The 19,919-nt window shown below is 36.5% G+C and overlaps 1 long non-coding RNA gene across 1 annotated transcript in view; it reads left to right on the top strand.

Moving 5' to 3' along the window:
* LOC106043918 (uncharacterized) overlaps positions 1-16,113 on the top strand; it is a 49,895-nt gene extending 33,782 nt beyond the window's left edge. The window contains exons 2-3 of the long non-coding RNA XR_007158046.2: positions 11,329-11,461; positions 15,988-16,113. This is a non-coding gene — a long non-coding RNA (uncharacterized lncRNA). The remainder of the gene's footprint in view (positions 1-11,328; positions 11,462-15,987) is intronic.
* The last annotated feature ends 3,806 nt before the right edge of the window (positions 16,114-19,919 follow it).

Genomic DNA, 19,919 nt, shown 5'->3' on the forward strand with positions numbered 1-19,919 from the left:
TGACCTTGCTTTGCTTTCTGTGAAATAACATCACCATCAAATGCCCTAGCACTAGCAACCTGTCTAAGGGAGCCACCATGAAGTCAAGTCATTGTACTCCACATTTGGCTATGGGAAAGCCCTTTATGGCAACTCCTTTGCAATCGAGCATAGCAGGAAACTTTTAAGTGTCTGAAGGGCATTTCTATACTGTCTGGATACTCTGTACCTTCTGTGACAGCAAGCCTGTCTAGCAGAAGGATGGTTGTTTCTTTGCAAATAGCCTAGAGGAGAAAAAAATGGCCGTGTGTCTTAAAATTGCTCTAGTCTGCATGATGTTCTAGGACTTCAGCTCACCTACAGTAGAGAAGTTGATGGAAATATCAAGGACTCTCATGAAGTCCGCTCCCTGCCAGGAAAATGGTGAATAGAGAGGTTCATATACCTCTGCTCTGCAGGCTTGAACACACAGTCTCACTCTTAGTCCCTGAAAATAGCATGCAATGTTTATATACATTATATTATGTAGAGGTGACAAGAATTCTTGTGTCAAGAGAATATGTTTGTCTCTGGAGAAGATGCTCAACGGTTGTGTAGTACAGTAGTATACTGCCAAATGTAAGAATAAATAAAATTGGTGGGAAAAAAAATGGAACTCATTACCTGCTTGCTGTTTAAAAGGTGCCAGGGATGTCAGAAACATTTTTTTTTTTTTTTTTTTTTACTGTTCATAGCGCGCTTCCTTTTAGCCCTTGTTTTGAAAAGTTGTTAAGACACCTATGAAATTTTATGCTGCTGCTATTCTGCGTGGCTGTCAAAGTGATCTGGTTGTCAGTGGGACACCTTAGTGAGTTACTGTGGTTATAGTATCCTGCCAGATAACTGCACTTAAATTGTTAAATTGTTCTTACCTAGTTCTTAAATCCATTCTCTCCTGGGCCATAGAACTTATTGTTTATTAACCTCCTTGTTAGAAAATGACTAATGACTAGCTTGAACCACATGGTAACAGCCTAAACCCATTCCTTTTTCTACTAAACCCTATGGAGATGAAAAATAGTTGGCTTGCTCTTTTTCACATAAACTCACTTTAAAACAAAACCAAAAACAATAATCTCCACCCCCCCCCCAGAAAAAAAAAGATTAAAATGTAATCCCACCTCCTCTCAGGATTTGTGTAGACTGAACAACCTGATTATGTCAACTTTTTCTTCTGTTCCCTGTTTTCTTGCAGTCTGATTATCCTTGTTCTTTGAACTGCTTCCAGATATTGTGAATTTTCACTGAGGCACATTGACCACTATAAAACAGCCAAAAAGCTACCAAAGATGAATAAAATAGATTGATTTGGGTTGTATGTATTTTATCATCACACTCATCTTTGTACTGGAGCCTGCTAATCATTACATTACCTTGTCCAAATAAACATGTTGCTGACATCAGGATATGGTGTGGTAGATCAAGCTGTGTGGAAAGAATGGATATTTTAAGTAAGAGCCTGATTAACAGGGAAGAGTTCATGAAAATCTGATGGTGGAGTATAACTTTGGGTGAAAGGGATCACAAGTTCATCATTTTGAGAACAGGGGGGAGTGAGAACAGCCGAGTAGGCATAATGGACTTCAAAAACACACTCTTCAACAGCTGAGGGAACTGGTAAGTAGGGTCCCTTGGGAAGATAATATACAGGATAAAGGAATTCAGGAGACCTGGCAGTTATTGAAGGAGACTATATTAAAGGCACAATGCAAAGTATTCTGATGTGAAGAAGAGCTTGGAAGCATATTGAGAGACAATGTGGCTGAATCAGAAACTCTTTAAGGACTAAAGAATAAAAAAGGGAGCTATATTAAAAGTGAAAACAAGGACAGATGAATCAGGATGTGTATGAAACATAACAGAACCTGGGAAGGCTAAAATGTAAAATGACTTACAACTAGCAATGAAAGGCAACCAAGCAAGTCTCTATAAATACATTAGGAAGGAATAGAGAGAAAGCAAGGAAAAGTATCAGTTCACTACTAAAGAAAAAAGGGAAGTAAATAACAGAAGGTGCAGAGAAAGTATGTTGTGGTGTGTTTTGTTTTTTTTTTGTTTGTTTGTGTGTGTGTTTGTTTGCTTGTTTTCCCATAATCAATAAAACTAATTTTAAAACATTAACATAACTTGTCAGTAGACCCTGACAAAATTCATCCTCGAATTCAGAGGACACCAGCTGAAGCAATTGCTGAGCTGTCACTTTGGTGAATTAATGTAAGATAAGTGAGATTGGAAGAAGGGCACGTAGGCTGTGTACATCAGTAAGTAGTGCAGCATAGTAGAAATGGTTATGTAGAGGCAGAGCTGGCATGGAAGTAGGGTCTTCAAAACATTTTTCTTCAAAATGTTTTTTTTTTTTTTTTTTTTTTTTTGGTTGGGAATTCTTCAAATTGGCTTCTGTTTGGTCCTATGGAACACCTGCAGTGTTGATTGGTGAGTGTATTCCAGTTTAGTTTAGTCTAGAAGGAACTCAGGAAACCTTTGAGACTGCTCCACAGCGTGAACCAAAAAGCATGAGATCCAACATGACATTTGCTTTAGAATCATGCTCTTGATTTGAATTAGAATGGTAAAGTAGAAGTGCTCATTTAGAGCTAAAGTGGGGCAAAAAGTAAGGGAAATACAGACAAGTCAGTCTATCTTCAATAGCAACCCAATTTAACTTCATTTTAAAATGAAAAATGAAAAAAAAAATCAGTGGATGATGTAAAGATAGGTTGTAATTTAATTTTGGATCAATCTGTACACTCTCCCATAGGACTTTCATAAACAAATCAGAGAAACAGTTGAATGAAATCATTGGTACACTGTGTCAGAGGTGGAAAACTGCTTAAAAGCAATTATGAATTGCATTGTGAGAACATTTTAAAAGGGATCCTGCAGAAGCCTGTGTTGGGCAGGATTTAGATTAATGACTTGGATGATGAAAGTGAAACTGCATTTGTACATTTTGTTCATGACACTGAACTAAGGACTTTTGTAAGCGAGAAGGGAGACAAGATCTAATTATATTAGACCAGAAGTCAAAATGATCTTGATATATTGAAAATATATTTGGCTCCAAATACACCAGCTCTTGAGGAAAAAAAAAGGCAACTGTGATTCTCAGATGTGTTAACAGGACTGGCATGTATAAGTCAGGGAGATTACCATTTTGCATTGCAGTTGGGTGCTCGGGGAATCTCTTTGACTAGTCTGGGGCTCCAAACCTAAAGAAAGATATAGACAAAGGGCAAAAGTCCAGCAGAGAACAAGAATGATATAACATTTAGGAACCTTAAGACCTAAAGAAAGGTTCAATGAATTGATTGTCCTTGGATGGAAAAAATGAAGAGAATATGAACGAGTACCTGAAAATATGGATATTTCCTAAGTTTGAGTTGCCTCTTCACTGTGGTATAACCAATAAAAATACAGTGTGAACTGGAAAGTCTCTCCTTTGTCAGATACTTGGTGAAACAAAACCAACAGCTGCAGTTTGAATCAAGCTAAAGTTTTTTGGTTTGGTTTGGTTTGGTTTTGCTAAGCAAGCTAAAGAGGAGACCAAAACTTATTCTAGTAATACAAAACTTTATAAGTGCACAAAGTTAGAATTATCTGTCATCCCTACATGGACACCTTGGATACTCTTGGGAATTTCAGTTAACAATAGTTAGCACCTATGTTTTGGCATCTGAAATGTGACTGTAGAGTCTGTGGATTTGCTTTCATTCGAAGCCTTATGGCAAACAGTTTAGAGAAAATTGCTATCACAATTAGTGGTAAAAGCAATGATTCTAGTTGTAGGATGAAATTTGTCTCAAAGAGACACATAAAGTAAGCAGTCTAAATATGGCCAATCACTGTTACTTAGGATACTGCTTAGTTGTTCCCACTACCATACAACGTCCTTTTCAAACATCTGCTCCACATCATTTATAGTCGAAGAAGAGGTAAAGAAGAAGAACAAAAGTAACAGGTAACTTCAATGCAACTGTGCACACAAACCATGACTTTGGACGGGGGATGTGGCTAAAGATTACTTTCCCTAAGGAATCACTGGGATGTGGGATACCAAAGTGCTTCATGTTAACTTTTAGTGCTTGATAACCTTTTAGTTATGTGTTGTAAACTGAGGGCACACTATGTTTATTACTACATACATTTGCTATGTATACTTGGAGATCATACCCAGTTTTCCATAAATTTAATGGTATAAATTTTAAGGTGAAATCATCTGGAGTAACCTCCAGAGACTGAACTCTGGTTATAATACATTTCAAAAATTACTGTATGGTCCCAGAAATCTTTTATTTTGGAACGTCTCTTGACTAGGGTACTCATCCTGCTACTCATCCTGCTACTCATTCTTTCAGTTCTCTGCTTCCTTGCCAATTTGGCCTAGACGTTGTCTGCCAGTTGATATGCCCCAGTTAGGTTTATCTTCCAGCCAGGGTCCCAGCAGCTCATAGAGCAAGGACATATTAGGAAACAAAAAAAAAATACGGTCATAGATGAGAGGCAATCCTGGATGACATCATTGCTCTCACTCTGAATTCTACTATAAAGGGAACAGATTTTTTTGTTTATTTGTTTTTAATTATAATTATCATTATTATATTTTATTTATTTAAATTTAAATTTATTTTTATTTACTTTTTCAGTCTGGTACCATTAAAAGAAAAATCCCAAACAGCTGACAGATCATGGTGTGTAGTTACTCCTAGTCCCACCCCAGATTGTTCCTACCCTACAAGAGGTACTGCTGCCCCTGCAGCTCTGCCCCTATAACCAGCTTAAGTATGGTCTACTAGTCACCTCAGATATTTATCCATATGTGCCCACTATATGCAAGCTCCAGTTCAAATGCTTGAGGGAAAACCGTATTCCAATGAATGTGCAACACAGTAAGAAGTTAAAAAAAAAAAAAAAAGGAGCTGATAAAATCCTAGGTACTATCTACTTGGTTGACAATGGGCACCTTTACTTGGGGAGAAGGAATTTGGCCCAGAGCACTGCAAAAAGAGAAGTTTGCATGTGACGATATGTGAAGAGAAATGGTGTAAAAGGCAAGATAAAATTTATTGAGCTTAAAAATTATCTATATCCTTATATGTGGATACATTAACAAACGGACAGGGCAGAGGAGGTGTTTGGAAAGGGACCTTTATGTTCAAATTGATGGGGAAAAAATTGTACACTTTTGTTTGTATGCACTGAAGAGGAGGAGGGAAATATGCAATATGCATGAAATTTATATGTCACATGAGACCTTAAGGTGAATGGAGTTTATCTGAAATGTTGTTAAACTTGCCCTGTAATGAAGCTTGAACTCACACCTACTGTAATCTCTTGATTTATGAAATAGAAGTCCATGTATTTGAGGATGGCATGTGCTTTTATAGACAACTTAATAAACCATTTTAAACAGCTCTACAAAAATAAACTTTCTATGGAGGTGTTTCACATTTTTTTTTTTTTAGATCAGTATGTAGGAGGAAGTAATGACACTAATTATGAACCATATTACTAAAAATTTCTAACACTTTATTCATAAATGTCACTTTAAAACGATTTCAGATGAGTATAAATGTCTGTGAAATTACTGTTTTTACTTAGTCTCCTTTGGTATTAATAAAAGGAAATATTAACATAAGAAAAATGTGGGAGCTCACAGAGTAGTAACAGAAGTTTGGTAACATACTAAGTTTTCAGTAAATTATATCGGTAATTAAAGTCTGGTGTTGCTTACCATAATGTATTTCTACATATTTTATGTAAGGTTTTATAAAGAAATCAGCTTCACAGGAAGGCAAAAAGAAATTTAGCACTTCTAATTCAAATCTGCTAGTATCATTTCCTCAATGAAATATATCAATCCTGAAAGTCAGCTTCTACTAATGTGCTCACTGCAACATTATTGGTGGTAATATACTTAATTAGTGAATTTTATATAAGATTTATTTTATTCACAGAAGCTTCATCTGATAAAATCCTTCATTCCAATTCATTTAATAGGTAGGCTACAGAAACTACATTAATATTACATCCATGAGCAAAGGAATTACCCCACAGTTAATGATTCTCTTGGGTTGCCCTTTCTGACAAAGGCTCAGAGCCAAAAACTTCTATTTTTTTTCCTTCTCTTTGAAATAAAGAACAATTTTTATGTAAAAAATTAAGTGTTGTGTTCTTTTATATAACATCTGGATTCTGATCAAATGGGAACTGGTAAAACTTAACTAATTCCTTAAACAAACATGGCTCTGTTTTGTATTGACAAAAATCTCTGGAGTAATAAAAGATTCCAGAGGTTGTTGATATTGTCTGGAAATGGCAGTCTAGTCATTTTTCATTTTCAAACAAAAAATCTAGTACTGAGTGGGGTTAGAGAGAGAATTACGCATCTTAAACTGCGGCAAGGAAAGTTTTTAAGTCATACAGAGGTGCTACTTGGAGCATTACTTGTGCATATGAAAGGCTTGACAGCTGCACACCAGTGTTTTGATGGCTTCCACGACTTGCGCTTCAGAAGATCTTGTATTTGTTTTGCTTATGCTTTTGCTTCACAGGGGCAGGAAGTATCACTGAGATAATACTTTCTATTGCAACACATTTTTTTTTGCCACTGTTTTTGCACTTGTGTGGGGGAGAAAAAAGAAAAAAGGTGCAGAGCAGCAGCTGAATAGGAATATTGCAGACAGAAAAAGGGAGAGCGGTGTAGGAAGGACAGACATGATGGTCTTCCACAAAAGCTTGGATTCTTATCCAGCCACATATGGAGGGAGTTAAACATTGCTGAATGTGATAAAAATTTTAGTGGAAAAGAAGAAATGAAAACTATACTGATCTTGGGCATTTGCTTACTGTTATGGACAGCAGTACAAAACCACAGAGAGAATATTCTGTAACAAGCATATTGCCATCACAAGGCAATTCATCCCAGTCTGAGATGTCTAGATAAATGAGGTGAATCACTCCCCACAGGTATCCATCATCCTTCACTGGCTGTAGAGGTAGCTTAACCAAAATGTCAATCTTTTGATCAGAAGTAAGAAATCTTGGCCTTGGAGTCTGAAAACTTATTTTGTCTTCACAAGAAACACATCTTAAAAACATGTAATGTTCAACTGCATTGAATTTATTTTCTTTGCTCTCCAGTTTCTGGATTTGCCAGAGGTACATTTTTATTCCCATTTGCTATGCCTCATAAGCCCAACAGTCCCAAGGTGCAGGCTTGAGGACCAATACTGGTTAGTCCCTGTTGTGGTCCTGGACTTGATGTGGACTCGGCTGGTGACGACCTGCCCTTTCCGTACCAATGCTTGGGGGCATGGGCAGGAGACTCTGCCCAGAAATCAGCATACCACCCCATTTTGGGGAGGGGAGAGGTGAACAGCCTGGATGCAAGCTGTGCTGTGCCAAGGCCTTCAGTTAGTTTTACTTACTTGATTTCTGAAGCATTTGCTTCTCCCTTGCTGAAAAGGCTGCTAAAAGGCACTCGGCCATTTTCTACAGAAAAGCATAACATTATCCTTTTTATTTCCTCCTGTTTCATATTTCAGCTCATTGAATAACAGTAAAAATCCCTATTACTTTATAATAGACTCATTATAAGTGGCTTTTGCGATTGATTAGGTACCTCAGCTTCACTTGTGTGTTAATCAATTGTGGCATACGGTTATTGCTTCATATAGTGCTGCAGTAGAGTGGATCATTTGCAGTACACAAACTTCATCCCAACTGCGTGCGCTGTTTTGGTTCTAGACATCAACCACTTTTATGGTTGTGTTTTCCTGGACTGTGGAACAAGAATCATAGTGTGTTTCGTGATCATGGGAATATGGAAAACAGGAGTAAAATGCATAGTGACCTACTTTTATGAAAATAATTGGAGCATATCACATATGTTTGTAACATAGAAAGCATATTAATATTTATGAGGAGGTACCTTTACTTTTGAGAAAAAAATTAACAAGTATTTTTTATGGTCCAGGTCTCTGATTTAAAAGTAAACTATGTTAATTTTAATTAAACTAATTCTATTTTTTAAAGGCTTCAGATTAGTTGTGATATGTTTAACTGAGAGTAAGACTCTCATCTTATTTCTCCCATCATACCTTGATGAAAAGTGAAATATTAAAGAAACCTGAAACTATCAAAAATTATATTTTCCATAATTTTTCACTTTAATGTCTTCAAAACCTTTAAAATAGTGATGATTTGAGTTTCATAGTCAAAACATATCTTTTGTAAAGAAACATGAATCAGAATATAATTTTTAAGCTTAGCCTTGTTTATATGCATGAGTGATTATTGCATAAGGAGATTAATAATAAATCACAGAGAGATTTATAAATAAGTTATCCATGGGAAACTGAGCTAGTGCTGCCAATTTACTCCTTTAGTTTGTACACATTGGATTACCATTAAGCTATTTAGTCCTAAACTATTTAGTGCTTAATTCCATATGTTGCCATTTTATGAATTTAGGTAGTGGATGTGGTGAGCTGCATAGCTATAGCTCACTGACCTGCATGGCAGTTGCATTTCTTCAGAGACTCACTGGAGCTATTCACTGGAGCAGAGGTGCACAGATATGCATACATATATATGTGTGCTTACTGTCAACCAGAGTCTTGCTTTGACTCAGCTGAAGTTGCATTAAGCCTCAAGTCAGTAGCTATACACTATTTAGGACTACCATTTGTCAGCTACTATTAGCAACTTCATGAGATTTCTACACTGAAATATACATTTTTCCACTATAAATTCAATGTGAGGTACTATGATTATGTGGAAGGGTGTGATGGGAATTACAAGGGTGGTCATATCTGGTCTATAACTAAAGAGAGTATTAGGTCTAAATTAAAATAATCTTTCTGTTTTTACAAGTCTTATTTTGGCCAAATGTTCATCCTTCTTATTTCTGTGAAGGCATTTGTGACCAGGAGAACTAAGAGAGAAAAGTAAAATAAAGCAATTGTGTATGTTATGTAAATCATGCAACACAGCTGTTTTATGATCCTATCAGTTTGAGAAAGGGGGTATGAGAAGTCAGGGAGGCTTTTTGAATCTAGTCTTACATAGTCCATCTGGTGTAACATATGACAAGAAGTCAAGCATCTGAACTTTTAGGAGCTGTTTGGATCCTTGGAGTGGGTCTGGCTCTCACCATACAGCCAGTGTTGATACTTCTACTGATTGCACTGATTGACTGTTGTGTCATATTATCCCTGGCCTTTCCGACTCCCTCACTTCAGGGGATATCAACACTAGTAATCGTCAGGCAGAGCTCAATTGATTATCTTCAGAATTTTCTCTGGCTATTGACCATAATGGGGAAAAAAAATGTGCCTCTGAATTATTCAGAATGAAAACATACACAGAAGAAATCAATAAGGCACATCTGATATTAAAGACAAATTAAAGCAGGCAGTATAACTTGTCTTGGGGCACCTGCTACATGCAAAGAAGAAAGCATTTTAGAGGTAGAGAAGCCTGTTTTCTTTCCTTCCTTTCATTCTTTTGTAAGTATTATATTTTAGCTGTCAAAATTAACATCTTTATGAATTAAGACATTAAAGGTTTCTTTTCAACTCATTCTTTGTAAACGTTAGAATTTAACTTCAGACTCTAGCAAAATAATTCCTTCTTTGTATCCCCACAGTCTTTTTAACTTAAATGTAACATGTCGTGCTGGAGGGATAAAATTATAGAAAAATGTTCAGGTCAGAAAAATCACATTAACAAATATCTAGAGCTAGGCACTAAGCCTCTGAAGACTTTGAAAGTGTTAGAGATTAAACTAGGGAAGAAAAATGTGCCCCTCTCAGAAATATCTAATGTGTTAGCAGTGGGAAAATGTCTCCTATTTGAATCACAGATAAGATTTTTAAAAGTCTATGAAGGAGGAATGGCTTGTGTTTTGAGGCACTGTTACAGAGGAGTCATGCAAGTTTTTACTCTGAGTTTTTGATTCAAGACAAACTACATGAAGTAGAATGATGTAAGGAGTGTCATGTAGCATCCCTGATTTTCCCTTGATAACATTCAGGGTTTGGCATCATTAGCATATTCTCTGATTGTGGGTCTGTTATGAATGTGTTAAATTTCTCAACAAGCACTGGAGAAAGTTGTCATGTATGTGGTTTGAAACAGTCAGGGAAATACAACACAACATTCACATGACGATGGCCATCATTAGTTCCCAAACTGAACATTTCTAGCACTTGCTTGGAAATATGTACTAGGACCTGATTCCTTGTATCCTCACTTCATGCCCTTATTATTTATTTATTTTTTTTTTTAGTATTAGTCCATTGTCTTCTTTATAGTTAATTCTGATTTACATGGAATTGAGAGGTGTAATCAAAATCCAATAAAATATACAAGGGAAATGTAAACATATACATATGTTTTCTGAGGAATCTGGTCCCTTAACCAAAGTACAAAAGATGGGTAATCACTACTGTAGTAATGAATGCTCACAGGATACTGAGTTGTGTTCAGGATCATTTCACAGCCCCCAGGAATGAGAGCATTGTTGGCTGAGTGGTATTGCAAGTAACTTACACAAATGGAGTTTGTTTTCACTGACAGATGAAATTTATATGGGCTGTTGAATCCTACAAAACCAAATGGGCTTTTGCTCAGAATTTTGAAGGATGGAGTCAAATACAAAAGGAGATGAAGCTGGAGTGAAAAAGAAGAAATCTGAATAATTTCTGATGTTAGTTTGTTGGGTTCTTTTAACTGGAAAATGTGAATAGGCTTAAGCGGTTAATACCAGTACATTTTTACTGCAAGAGGTACGATTTCTAAAAATATAAATCATTGAGAGATGCAGATAAAATATTTAAAACTTCTTAATGTGTTAGGTGCCCAGGTTCTCTTGATCTCAATGGAAAATGGGCAACTAAGCCGCTTAGCTGTTTAGAAAAATCATTCTGGTATCCTATCCTCCCATGTAAATATATAAATACACCTGAAGTCTGGATAAAAATGCACAACGAGCTGTGGAGAGATTATATACCATGGCTGGGATTCTTCTTGTCTAATTTTAGACAGTGATCAGGAATTTAGGTGAGATTTTTAAACAGAAGTCTTCAGTGCCATCAGAGATGCCATCGGATTTATACAACTCCATAGGATTGCCAATATGATATAGGACCAGCTGAAAACTCCATCCCTCCTGGAACAGCGGATTGAGACTAGGAGGGAGAGTTTGGGTTATTTCAAATGTGACTAGACATGTGTGTTCAGGCAACTGAGCCCCATGCTGGGTGACTAGTGTAAGTGTTCTTCTTATGGCTCTTCTCATATTTCCAGACCAGAGAGCATTTCTGATGTCCAGACTCTGTATGACAGAGTGACTGTGTGAAGTGGCATCTCCTCATTTTCAGGATGTGACTAGGAAACCTGTGACCACCAACTGAACAGAAACTGTGGAGGACTACTACAGGTAAGTCTAAACTCAGCCCATGGCACCTATCTGTATCTTTTCACTTGCAGGACCTGAGACAGACAGCTGAGATTGGTTAAATATGAGAAAAATGAGAAATAAATACGCCTTGGAAAGGGATAGAGTTTCACACTTCAGTTGGAAAGTTTGAATTTTGCACTAATTTGGTGCTTCTGAAACCACAGAGTGTAATAGTGACTGATGTTGAACCATAATTTAAACAAAGTTTAAGAGTTTGTTCGGCTTGTACAAAGATGTTCTGTACTGGTAATGTGTAGTTGCTGGTTTCTTCTTCATGTTGCCTGAGGATGCTCTCCTGTGGCATCCCTGTGACAAACTGTTTTCAAAATGCGTGCTACTGTGTTTAAGATACACACACACAAATAGATCTCTTTTTCTACTTTACTCATCATTTTGACTATTTTTCTATTGTGATTAAACTTTTTGCTCCTGAAATGGAGGCAGAAATATTACATTGCAGTGACTTGACCCACTGATAGGGAATTACACAAAATTTCTGTTGATGTACAATGAGAATTCTGACTGTTGAACCGAGTAAAATATGGTCAATTTTATAGAGTCTATAAAAATGCTGGGAACTGCCTTGCAGAATTTCTTTTGAAAATATCTTATGTAATTTCACATGACAGAAAACTATTTTTTTTTTCTCTGAAATTCTGCTGAAGCCTTCATTTTGCTTAGGTAGATCCATATTAGCACACAAAAGATGGATCTTTTATAAAGATGAAACTCTAAATATTACTCCCATAATTAATCTGCACTACTGTCTACAGGAACACCAGCTCTTAGATTTAGATTATGGGACTTGTATGAAGGCTTTTTGCATCCCAAACCCTGTGTGTGCATATGTGTAAAGTGTGTCTCTACTCTCTACATCAAAACTTGGTATTGCATATATACAGTTTGATATTTCTCTTTTGCACAGACTAAGTCTTTTAACAATATATGATTCCTGTTAGACATGTGTTCCTCTGTGAAACAGTAAGGTGAATGAATAAAGTTATAGCAATATTTACAAAGAATGGCAAGTGTTGGAAAAATCAATTAAATGTGAAAGAATGTAAAAAACAATAGTGTATCTAAGCATGGCCTTCAGTGAAAGAGCTAAGGGACTAGATACTTGTCTACTTGCAATTTCAGTTTACATTGCTGTCAGAGCACAGATGTGTTGAAGAGGTGCTTTTTGATCTATCAGTGAAGAACACGAAAACAAAGTGAGAACAGGTCAAACCAGAAAGAGAATATGGCAGGAATGATTTTGGTATATATATTTCCATGCTGTCAAATAACTGAGTACTGTATCAGTTTGCTCCAAACGTCTCTTTTAGAATGACCAGTTAGGCCTACTGAAAAGAAACCCCAAATGTCATTCTGGAGATAGTTCAGCACGGCTGACAACATAGATAAGACTCTACACTGATTTAGTTCCCTCTGTCCTAGACAGTCTTCCAACACTAGTGCAGTTGGCTTTGCATCCTCAGACATCTCAAAGTATACAACAAATTCTTCCATATCATGCTATGAAAACACCACCTTTCTGGGCTGAGACACATTATTTTGGACCATCTGAGCTGAAAACAAACAAACAAACAAACAAAAAACAACTAAGAGCATAATTATCTTGTTCCAGGCTCACAAGGCCAATGCATAGAACATAGATAACTGCAGGACCAAATGCTGTGCACTGTGAAGGTGGCCAGTTGGCCTTAAGGGGGTTATTCCTTAGCAATGTGCAACATATGTCATCTGTATTCTTCCAGAGGAAATGGGAAAAACCACTCAAATCTTGACAACACTGTACATGTATCTCATTCGTGAACACCAACAGGTTTCATGTCTATCTGTTTTGCTCATAGTATCTGGCCAATGCATCTTCCTGTATGTTTATGGGATTTAAGTCAAACAGATAAAGGGCAGGAATCATCATATCTTGTTTCCAAAGTATGCATTACTTTATAAACTACGAAAAGAGTCAATATCTCTCCTTCTTCTTCTGCCATCAGAATAAAAAAATAACTCTAACTAGAAACCTATACTGAGAGGTGCGTTCAGGATTATATACGTCATTTGAATGTGTGTTTCCCTTTCAGTCTGAGTATACGCACTTAGTAGAGAAGCTAAGAAGTACGTCCTTCTCCATGTCACTTCTCACACAATGACTTAGGTGGCCTGTTGCTCAGCATTTTGTTTTTTTTTTTGTACATGCTTTTAGGTACCTAGTTCTTCCTGTACACTCTATGAGCAATGACAATGTTAGAAGTTATAACTGTAATGTTGATCTGATGCCCTCTTTTTGATTCTAGCTAGTAAATTTGCTAAGAAATTATCCTTAATAACGGGAGACTCAAAAAATCTTAGACTGCAAAAATAGATTAGGTGATAGGCTTATTTTGCATTTGTGTTGTAATTCTAAATTATAGCAAAACAAATATAAACTGTGTGGAGAAATATCAGATGATGAATACTATTCACTCTATAGATTTCTGAAAGCTGACAGAGGAAGTGTACGGAAGTGCACCCTTGCTGCTGTTTTTCCTGAGCACTCACTACTGGCAATTGTCAGAGGCAAATCAGATGAATGTCCAGTCTGAAGTAAAGCAGCCATTTTAAATATTTTTTAATAAACTCGTGGAATATGAAGATCACAAAGTTTCTTAGAAAATGGTATAAAAGACCTATGGGATATAGTTGCTGTCTGTGGCGGAGAAGATGGTGGAGACTGCTAACATAAGTACAGCTTTCATCTTTTCAGTCAAAATATTCTGTGTCCCTCTTTAGTATATAAAGTGGAATTAGCCAGCCAGCAAAATAAAGAAATATGACTAATGTTAGATGACAGTTCTGAGGAAAGCTTCTACTAAATCTTATGTGCCTCCTGAAGAGTGGAAATGCTTGTGGATGCTCTTTTTCCTAGCTGTTTTCAAAGTGGTCATAGTATTTGTGCTGTTTACATCCCATTTCAGCAAAAACTCAGGGATATAAAATAAAAGCTTCAATTTCACATATAGAGATATGCTAAGGATCAATAACAAGAGAAGTCTGAGTTGCAGGCCTTTCTGTGTTTTATCAGGTTAAAAGCTCATTCTACTTTTTCAGTCCTTTGCCAGTGATTTCCGACAAGATGATACAAAAACACACACTTCAAGGAATGGGAGGAATGGAACACTTTAAAGAAATTTATTCAAAATGGTTTCAGATCTGATAGTTTGAAATGTTTTGGAAAGATGTTGGATTATTTTTACATAGATATTTTCTTGTTATATGGGAAGTGATATTGATTGTTTGCTTTAGTATGATGCTACAGACAACATCAAGCTACAAAGCAGTAGCAATTGTTGCAATATGGACAAGTTTAACATGATAAACTGAATTTTGAGTGCCCAAATGTAAGGGGCTTGAAAATGCAAAATCAAAACTTGTATGGTGTTTCCATGAAACCTTTGTCACACAGTGCGGATTTTCACTAATATACTCATTTGTGCTCTGCAAACTCCCCACTATCCTGCTCCTAGAAATGAGGTTGTCAACTTTTCATAGCTAATCTTTTCACAAGCAGAATATATTAAAAAGTAGGTGTCAGCAGAATAAGTCACACTGGAGATTTTGTTACCCATGACTTACAACAGGGTCCTGGGGCAGATAGAAAGTATTTATATTAGTTTACCAGGTGATACAGTACTGATGCCCATAGAAAATCTATGAATCGAAAATATTAGTTAAACACTATATTCAGAAGATAAAAATACTTTGGAAATATTATTATTTATTATTTAGCAATTTGGGAAAATCCCAATATATGAGGAAATATGTTTTCATGTTTAATTGCTAACAAGTTACTATCAAACACAGTGATGGGGGGAAAATTAGTTAATCTGAATAAACAGAAAATATATTTCTGTCTTTATCAGGCAGTGAGAACAGTGTTTCAGAATGTTTTGGGGTATGCAGTCCAGAGTCAAGGGAGTTCCCCAGCCTCAGAAGTTACATAGATGTATTGGTGAAATGTCAAAAGCAGATGAGAAATAAACTTGATCTTGGAAAGAAACCAGAGGATGATATAATCGGTGATTCCAATTTACAGTCTAAGTTGGAAGTGGTAAAAAAGAACTGCACAGGCACAAAAACATAAGTGTCTGTAACAAAAATAAATAAATAAATAAATGGATGAATCTTCTGAATTTGAAATGGTTTAACTTCATATGACATTAGTTTTGATTACGACTATCTGAAATCAGAGAAAATGAAGGAAGTTTTGTGACCGTTCCTTATTCTTCTTCATTCTAGTGTTCTCCTGCCTCTGTATACTGCAATTCATCATAGTTAGGTCTCAAAGTTCCTTTACAAAAAGTTGAGCTAGACAATGTATCTATTAATTAAATTATCTATCTATCTATATATATATTTTTAAATGAACACTGTGCTTGTGTGGCTTTTCATGACATATAGCAAAGCTGCATATAAAAGTTTATATCATGAACTAACTACTCTCTGTCCTGTGATTAAAGGGCATATGATGACCTCGTGAACCACCCTTCAGACTTCCAGTGCTTCTGGCTTTAATATTCTGTGCTAGATTCACAGAGCTCTTCTACAGATGCTAAGTGTTCAATCCTGAAGGCTCCACTTCATCATCAGGTAATTAGTATTTTCATTAACTTGCTTATTGTCAAGGAAAATGAGCCTTGATCATCTAATTTTTCCTCAATGAGTTGAATATTGTAATATATCTATAATTAATGTGTTTTATGCCACAAACGTGTAATGGAGTGGAAATCTGAGCCTGCTCCCAGCAGTCACTGTCAGTAAATGTTTGATGAATAAACAGAGACTTTCTAATGGGAAATGGTGGCGACTTTTATAAGCAGACACAATAAAGACTTTATTAACATACTTAAGAAGCATTCTGGGAAATAGAATTGAATGCATTATTACTGTAGGCTCCTTTTGTGAAAAGTAAATTTTACTGTCCCCATAACAAATGTTTGCTTGTTTGATGTAACTTGTAGTGTCATTCTTTTATGGAACATCTTTCAGTGTAAATCTGTGAAGCATTTTAAATTAGCTACATATTCCCTATAGGTCTATGATCTGAAAAAGAATCCCTCTGAAATTTGTATAAACCAATCACTTATACACCTGCTTGTAATGGAAAAAAACAAAACCAAAACAAACAAACACCTCTTCCCCCCTCACCCCACCCCCCCCCAGGCTAACAGATATCTGAAAAAAAATCTAGTGAAAGAGAAAATCTTGTTAAAATGAAAGGGTAATGTTCAAAGAGTGAAGAGAACCTAGGGTGGAATGGCAGAGCATTAACAGTGCCACATCTGCTATAACTAAGACTAAATATGTCTTTAAAATGTATTAATTAACAGCTCCAGATCTAATATCACCATGATATAATAAAGAGCCAGGAGCGTCTCTGAGCTAGTCGGGAACTTATTTAGCCTCTTGACTGGTTCCAGAAAGGAAAGAAGAACTATAATGTCTCAGTTTTCTGTGCTGTAATGTGCACAGCCTGTGCTGAAGTCAGTGATGGTTGCAGACACTGTAATAATAAGACAGATTTCAGAAAAAAAAAAAAAAGTCCTTTCTCTTTTAAGGTGTTTTTTGTTTGTTTGTTTTAATCTGGTGTGCTGTTCACCTTCCTAGAACAAACTGTATCTGCGGAAGATCAACTTACCTAAGAAAGACACTTGAATCACATCTACTGCTTTAACTTAGCTAAGTGCAAATTCTGTGCTCTGATTTGCATGCAATCGAGAAGCTTTTTGTGTCATTGATATAATGTGACAGAGACAGCAGGAATAAGAAGAGAAGAGAAAGGGTAGAGGGTGGGATGCAGAGAGAAGTTTCCCCTAAAAAAAATTTCAAAGACAACAGTGAGCATAAGCAGTTTGGCCTTTGTATATCACTGCCTGCATCCCTGCTCTGAGAACTTCAGATAGTCTTTTTTCTGATCCACTATCATCATCCCCAATAATTTCAATGACCAGTGTTGGTAGCCAAAGTCTCCGCATCACCTGCATGATTGTTCCCACTGCGATAAAATTCTGCAGTGAACTGTCTGACTCACAAGGCACAGACACAGGCTGGAAAAGGCTCCCATGTTGCCTGTGCTGCCAGGAGTGGTCCAGACACAGCTGGCAAGGGCAAACTCCAGATTATGGTCTGGGATGGGAGCTGTAGATGTACCATGGAGAGCTGGCACCATGTCATGCATCTGAATGGCAACTTGTGAGCTATACCTTGTGGAGAGAACATAGCACATCTAGGTTGTGATGCATCTGTCCTACTTTAGATGTCTACCTTAAGATTTCTGAATCATACTGTAATGAATTATTTCAACCTTTTTGTTTTATTTTGAGGTCAAAAGTTTTAATTTTATATTAAGAAGTTTTCAATCTTTTGTTATTTTTTTACACTGTTTAGACAAAAAATATGATCACAAAATCATAGAATATCTTGAGTTGGAAGGGACTCACAAGGATCATCAAATCCAACTCCTGGCTCCACACAGGACTGCTTAAAAAACAGACCATATGTCTGAGGGCATTGTCCAAATGCTTCTTGAACTCTAGCAGTCTCGGTGCCATGACCTCTTCCCTGGGGAGCCTGTTTCAGTGCCACATAGCATGGGTCACATAGCATTATTAAAGAATATTAATTCCATAGGGGAAGTCATTACTTTGTCTTTTCATCCTAATTTCGTGGAATAAATGTCAAAGTTCTGTTCAGACTAGTTTTCTTGTAGGTATAAAAACAGAAACAGAAGTTTTGATACAAGTAAATCCTGAGACAGTATTACTTTGTGTGGTAGATATAAATGCATCCAGAATTAAGGAAAGAATACATTGCCTACTCTGGTGTGTTTTAACTGACCAACTGTAGGAGTTTGTTACATCTACCTTTAAACTCCCAGATCAATGAAGAGACACTGTAGGCTGTAGGCTGTTATCTATCTCATCCTATTGTAGATCTCTGTAATAAGCCAGATCTAAAAGTATGAATTTCTCTTGACCTCTTCACTAATTTAAGGAGAACTAGAAGTCACTCACTCAGATATTGACATATCCTTAGTAGATCTTTACACTTAATCTAAATCATAGAATCATAGAATTATTTAGGTTGGAAAAGACATCTAAGATCATCTGGTCCAACCTTTAACCTAGTACTGACAAGTCCACCACTAAACCATGCTACTAAGTTTTACACCTACATGTTTCTTCAAGACCTCCAGTAATGGTGACTCAGCCACTTCCCTGGGCAGCCTATTCCAATGCTACACAACTCATTGAAAACAAAATGGTCAAAACATTAGGAATTTGGTTGCAGAAGATAGTTTAAAATGTCAGAGGATGAAGTTGTGAGACTGGAGTTGATTTTTTTTTTATGTTGGTGTAGGTCAGACATGATCCTGCCCTACAGCAGCACAAGAAATTTCAGTGAAGGTATGCAGCAGGGGCGAGATGTAGAAGAGTTTATGCAGGGAATTTTAACTGTGGCCTACAAGGTTTTTCCAGTGACCAGGTTCTCCATCTGTCCTAAAAGGGATTTAATCAAATCAACTCCTGGAAGATAATATTAAGAAAATGAATGAACCTGGCTTAAAGGTGTGTTCATTTCACCTACATTTAGGCACCTAGATGGGAATCCAAAATGAGGTGTATAGCCACTGAAGGTTCATCTGAAGAAAGCTCAAGACCTTCATATCCAGTCTTCATACGTGGCCTCTTTACCTGAGATCTTAACACCTACAACTGGAAATGAAAAGCCTGAGCTCTGAGGTTTGATAACCATGACCATAAGTGTAGTTTAGCTAAAAAGGCCAAAATATATTTTTCACATTGGCTGAAATATCCATATTAAAATTTACATAAATGTGTTTGTTTGTAGGTTTGTTTGTTTGTTTATTCACTCTCCATTGCAATAATCCAGATGGATGAGGTGTTTTAAAACAGATGGGAAAAAAAGCAATATGAAAATCCTAAAATCAAAACTCAGTAAATCATTATTTAAGGTATACTTTACTGCTGCCTAGTATCATAAACAAAAACACCTAATTTAAACAGCAGTCCCATTTTCAGAATGTTGGAGTCAGGAAAGTTATGTACTCTTCTGAGGCAAGAAAACCAATTAAGTAAGATTTTCTGACACATCTATCTTCAAGCCAGTGTCTAGGGTGGAATCTGGGTTATTTTGAAAACGGAGGGAATTTTGGCAGGGTTTTTGTTAAAACATTTTCACAGCAGCTGGGATTACACATATTTTCTTCAGTTATGACATGTGGTAACATACTGAATCGTATAGGAAATATCTGAGAATTTGCCCCATGTTTCTCTACCAGCCTAACTGCAACCTTATTATCCTGTACCTGAAATGAAAACAAACAAACAAATAAATAAATAAATAAGTGAAGAAAATATTTTTCATGTCA

Source organism: Anser cygnoides, chromosome 1 (assembly GCF_040182565.1).
Source record: "Anser cygnoides isolate HZ-2024a breed goose chromosome 1, Taihu_goose_T2T_genome, whole genome shotgun sequence".
NCBI lineage: Eukaryota > Metazoa > Chordata > Aves > Anseriformes > Anatidae > Anser > Anser cygnoides.